The sequence below is a fragment of the Helianthus annuus genome, chromosome 9 (genome assembly GCF_002127325.2).
Source record: "Helianthus annuus cultivar XRQ/B chromosome 9, HanXRQr2.0-SUNRISE, whole genome shotgun sequence".
Lineage (NCBI taxonomy): Eukaryota > Viridiplantae > Streptophyta > Magnoliopsida > Asterales > Asteraceae > Helianthus > Helianthus annuus.
In genome coordinates this window covers 25,220,333-25,226,295 of record NC_035441.2, presented here as the reverse complement: position 1 = coordinate 25,226,295, position 5,963 = coordinate 25,220,333, and the positions used below count along the sequence as shown (strand labels likewise).

Below are 5,963 nucleotides of genomic sequence, written 5' to 3'. Positions count from 1 at the left end.
TAAGCAGGTATGGGTTGGTCATACCCAAATGGTGGCGAATTTCGTGCAGCTGGTGCGGAGTTCGCCTCCTGTATAGGACTTGAAGGTCCTTCTTCTTGTAGTGGCGGATAGTGGCTACTACTAGAATGTCGAGGAGTGCTGAAGTGGATACCCCCTCCTCCTCGTGTAGACATACGAGCATTTGTCCTCCTACGCCTCGGCGGATCAGGTATCACTGGTTGTGCCGGTGGCGGAGGTGGTGGCGTAACTGCCTCAAAGCGTGAATCCTCAGAGGGATCCTGTGGATGTCTCGGTTGTTGAGATGTCTGTCGAGATGGCGTGTAGTACCATTCATGTCGGTCAAACATCGCTTGGAAACTGTCAGGTCCTTGATAGGGCGTTCCATGGAAGGATGACCCATCAGAAACTTCTATCGGATGCGTGGGCGTACCACGAGCTGGTTCAGTAGGATCCTCATCTTCCTCCATGGGATCTTCAGAAAAGTGGTCTTGTGGACCTAGCGGAACAAATCCTGAAGGTTCCTGTATGTAGTCAGCCGGATTAAACTGACTTATGTAGTACGGAGTAGGGTCGTCGTAATTCCGGTGCGATACCGAACGTTGTAGAGGTATGAAGGAAGGTTGTGGGTTGTTGGGATCATTTTCTGAGTCTGGCCCAAAGGAGTGCCGGTAGGATGGCGTCGAGCTGTGCGAAGTGGAATGCCTCGCTGGTTCGTAAAGATCTCTTCGTCGTTGTGGTTCTTCGCTCCGTGTCATCGAAGGATGTCTTGTACCAGATGGTCCAGCCTCGTTATCGTGATGTGTCACGATTTCTCCTCGGCCTCTTCTTCCCCTTCCTCTTCCTCGGAATATAACAGGTGGCATTTTCCTGCTCCAAAACTTATTAAAAATCAAATCGAAAATAAAGACAAAAAGGAGTAATAATCCGAATTTGTCCTAAGTTCTTGTCTAGACTCAAGTATGTGCAATTGTGTCATTGAGATTAAACACAATAGGATAGTGTTTAATTCACTCAATGTTGGCTCTGATACCAACCTGTCACACCCCGATTTCCACGTGTCTCACCGGTGGGCCCGGTGGGGGATTACCGTGACGATGTTGGCAATAATATAGTCAAACCACACAATTATATAATGCACAGCGGAAGCATAAGATAAATATATAAACTTCAACCTCTGATTGTAATATCAAAATGTATTACAGGGATTGAATATATCCACAGTGGATCGTAAATAAACATAAAGTATTTGTTCCATCAGATACTGCAATCAAGCTTGCGAGACTTATCACGACGCTAGGGAGCTAATACCAGCCAATTTTCGTTTAGGTACCTGCACTTAATCTTTTTGGGGAAAATACGTCAGTTTACACTGGTAAATACATTCAACTGACACATTTGAAAATGTTTATTTAAAATTGATTTGAATGCACAAGGCACAAACTCTTTTATAACTTGGGAAAATTATAATAAACTCTTGTGAACGTTTTACATGTTCTTTTATGCGTTCAGTAGCCCGGGTCGTGCCGGGTTAAAGATTTATAGACACACCACGTTTGCGTAAAACCGTAGTATAAAAACCAACGGCTACGTCTTTTAAATTTAATGTCGACACTTTATACCGGGTGTACGCCTACACCGGGATGTCGATGGTCGTGGCCATTTCGTAAAATGATGCCAAGGATATCCGGGACAACGGTCATTAAACCCCCCAAAGGCTTATAAGCAACAAAACTGTTTAAATGAGCCGATCATATTTAATCAATTAACCACCTAAGCGATGGAATTATATAATGCTCAATCAAGCGGTATTAATATACCGTAACCCAAGCCCATATAGGGGAAATAAGTTAAAGTATTTACCTTTGCAAGTATTTTTCCTTAATCGGATTAAATCACCGATAGCTTTTACTGGGGCTCCTAATCTGGAACGAAGGTTTTAATTAACCTCTTAGAATCCTAACGGGTCGTTATAATGGCCGTAGCCTAGACCGGTTGGTTCCGATATATATAGATATGGTTTAATCGCGCGAAAAGGCGAAAACCGAGAATGGAGTGTGATTCTGACCCAACAAGTTCAGAGACTTGTTTTATATGGGTTAATGGTTCACACTCTGGATTTTGGGGTTCAAATGATATTATTTGACCCGTATCGGCTAATGTATGAAAACTAGTTTCATAAGCCGAACCGTGCGCGCAATGGGCGAAACGGTTAACCATGAGAGTCGTACGCTTATTTCCTAAGTCAATATGCCTTAAATGGGTTGTGGTATCAGTAGGATACTTTTCGTGATGCCCGTAACGAGTTTAAGTTTATATTATGCCCCGTAGGGGCTTTTCGGTCATTTTAAAGACTTTAAAAGGGCTTTTTGAGTTCTACAGGAAATCTGAGTTTCCCGAACAGCTTATAAAGCTTAAAATACTTTATTTATTATTTAAAACCAGTAGCAACTGGAATCGGGTCAAAAGACCTTGTAGAACTCTTGTTTTGGCCGAAAAGGGCATATTCGGTATTAACCGAACCGTAGCCATAACCGCAGGTTATGAGCAAGGTAAAAATTATTAAAAATCTTTAAAATTCCCAAAATATTATTTTAATACAGTGGGTAAAAGTTTTGGTGACGAAATCTTGGTTTAGATAGGCGTTATGCTAATTGCGCCGTTAATTACTAAAGTTTACTTTAGTTGCGCTTTTTAGCATAACTCTCATTCTAGACCTCGGATTGACGTGAAACTTTAAGGACATGCTTATAATTTAATAAGTAAGGTTTTGGTCCGTTCACGTGTCCGAAATACTCGTTTTAATTTTAAAAGGCCGTTACGGTCAACTTTTAGGCGAATGACGGGAATACGTAAAAGACTCGGATAACTCATGAACCGACCACAGAGGTTTATACCAACATGTGACCTGGTCCTAAGAGAGTCCTAAGGTATATTTATACCTCACTAAAACGGGTCAGAACTGAAGTCAAAGCAAAAGTCAAACTTTTGCGACATTCGGCTCCGAACCGGTTCAATATAGCTAATGGTCGATTCAAACGAGCGCAAACAGGTTTATATACTTATTATCATGTTTTATGATTGTCAAAACAGGTTCCATAACATATACATTACAGATTTTGCATAAATCGCTAAAATAGCTTCCTGTTGACTTTTTAACCGCACGTTTGACTCGACATTTGACATAGTTAGAGTGGTGATCAGAGGGAACCCTTTTAGGGGTTTATTACCTCCATTGATACCAACTTATAACCACCTTTGATTCGTCATAAGACAGAACCATCATGGACATAATTTAAAGTCAAACCGTTCTTACGACGGTTTGGTTTTTAGCTAAATACTAAGCATAAACTGAACTACGGATGATCAAGGTAACTTACAGAAGTTAGAACTTGAATATGGAGCAGAGAAGGATGCTTATTAGCTCTTGAGATGACCAGAGAATGTGTTTTTTGAGTGTGATGAATGTTATGAACTTACTAGTGCTATTTATAGCAAATGTCATGGCTCAAGATCATTACACACAACTCTACAAGTGCCCTTGGATGAATGCCAGGTGTATTAGAGGGTTATGGGTCGAGTAGGGGGCACCCATGCCTCATTGATTGGTGTTTGGTCGTTCATATGGTCCAAAGGTCAAGTAGTTACAACAATTCTGCATCTGGGCGTCTAATGCGGCCCGCATGGAAGTTCCATGCGTTTATAATGCGGGCCGCCTGGGATCTAAATACCAGACGCGTAATTGAGGAGGCTCGCGGCCCGCCTCAACTTAACCCAATATGCAATGCGGGCCGCGTTGGGTTAAGATTTCAGAAATTTTAAATCTTTTGTCATGATTACAGAATCTGGTAATTAATAACGAAATCTTTCGTAATGATTTACCTGACCTTTCGGTTTTGAAGGGGTAACTTTGCGGTTTGGCCCTCGGTTATTTACCGATAGGGGCCTCGTGTTATTTACCCGCGTTATAAAGTCCCCGGTTTATTTTATTAATTGTTCAGAAAGCCTTAACTTTCATTATTGACGCTTTTAACCCTTCTCATACGAATTTGAGTATAACTCTTTCGTTTTAGGACGGAACTTCGCGGAATTTTTACAGTATATTCTAGTGAGCGTATAATACTGTTACAAAGCCTTGGGAACGTTAAAGGGTCACTCAGAGGTAATATTAAACATGTTGACACAGTTAACCCCTGTAGTTCGTAATCTCTCACTTTCTTCCGCGTTTCGCTTCCGTACGTTTTATGATTTATTCGTTTGAAGGTACAAGCATTTATTTAGGGTTACTATATAGTATATTACCCTTGTTGACATTTATAACCCTCGAATTTATATACTTTCAAGGTTTGTCAAAATTAGTCCTTTATTTATTATAGATGCCATGTGTAATCAAATGATACGTGTTAACACATCATTGGACACAAAATTTCGAGGTGTTACAATAAATTTCCTCGGGTCGCCGATTCCCAAGGAGTCCTCCGGAGCCGGAATCAAGGATTTGCCTTGTGTGCGGCAAGAGTTCGTTGTAGAAGGTGGACACTTGTTGCCAACGTTCAAGACCATGATGCGGGCATTTCCTTAGTAGCTCCTTGAACCTTTCCCATGTCTCGTACAAGGATTCCCCATCTTCTTGAGAGGAGGTTTTGATTTCGCTCATGAGTTTGGTGGTTTTAGCGGGAGGGAAATATTTGTAGAGAAATTTTTGGGCAAGGTCATCCCAAGTCTGTACGGACCCACTTGGGAGGGTGTTTAACCAAGCTTTCGCTCGGTCTTTGTGGGAAAAAGGGAACATACAGAGTCTAACGGCATCGCTAGAGGCTTCGTTGATCCGAAAGTTGTCACATATTTCCAAGAAGTTGGTAATATGTAAATGGGGATCTTTATCGGCTAGGCCATGGAAAGTGACGGAATTTTGGAGCATTTGGATAAGGTGTGGTCGAAGCTCGAAGTTATTAGCATCGACATTAGGAGGGTTAATAGCGGCTCCAAGATTACCGACCGTAGGCCGTAGGTAATCCATGAGAGTGCGTTGATCCGCCATACGGGGTTTTGGATCTCGAGGATTGTTGTTAGTTTTTGGCTTTAAGGCGTTTTCTTAAAAAACGCTCGAGTTTGTCAAGCGGTACTTTTATGTCCTTGTCGGATGTGGAGGTCATGCACCAAACTGTATTCCTACGAATTATACAGAATTGTGTGATTTTCTGCGAACAAAAACAAAAAGAAAGCTTGATCAGAAGGGTAGCACGGCCCCGTGCTATGGCTGGCACGACCCGTGCTGTCCAGGAAATCTTTTTATTTTCAGGTTCCTAGTACTGGAAATTCAACATGGCCCCGTGCTCATGTAACACGGCCCCATATCAAATGTTCAAGTAACAAGAAAACAGATTCTCCCAGATACTACAGATCTAACACGGCCCGTGTTGATCCCACACGGCCTCGTGCTAAATCTGCAGAAAGTAGAATTTTAAGGGAAAAAGAAAAAAATAAAAAGAAAAGAAAAAAATGATTAGGCTGTTAATTTTAAGCTTTCTTAAAACTCTTGTGTCCTCGGCAACGATGCCAAAAACTTGATGTGTGTCAGTGTGAGTATATTTTTAGTTATATTTTTAGCTCTTTTTACTTGCCAATTTCAAGTTTTAAATTTATAAAACACGATATTTTACTATCACTCTACACACGTTAGGGCAAGTGCACCCATCGCAGACGTAGTATAGCGATGGCAAGATGCCGAGGTCGTCCAAGGACACAAGAGCTTTTAGTACCAGCTTATCGTCAACGTCTAATCGAACCAACTTTTGAAAAAAGATATTTAAACTAATAAAAAGATAAAAACAGAAAATAAAAATAAAATAGAAATGATAGACAAAAAAGAATCACTTGGATCCGACTTATCTTTCATGTACCCTTTTGATGATTTCCGCACTTTGGACATTTTAAGAGATTATCTTAGTTATAGTAGTAGGCCC

At 41.1% G+C, this 5,963-nt stretch overlaps 1 non-coding gene across 1 annotated transcript; it reads left to right on the top strand.

Moving 5' to 3' along the window:
- The first annotated feature begins 4,553 nt into the window (after positions 1–4,553).
- Positions 4,554–4,660, top strand: LOC118482557. Its single transcript, XR_004868589.1, has one exon. It is a non-coding gene; the product is annotated as a small nucleolar RNA R71 (small nucleolar RNA).
- Positions 4,661–5,963: the final 1,303 nt, after the last annotated feature.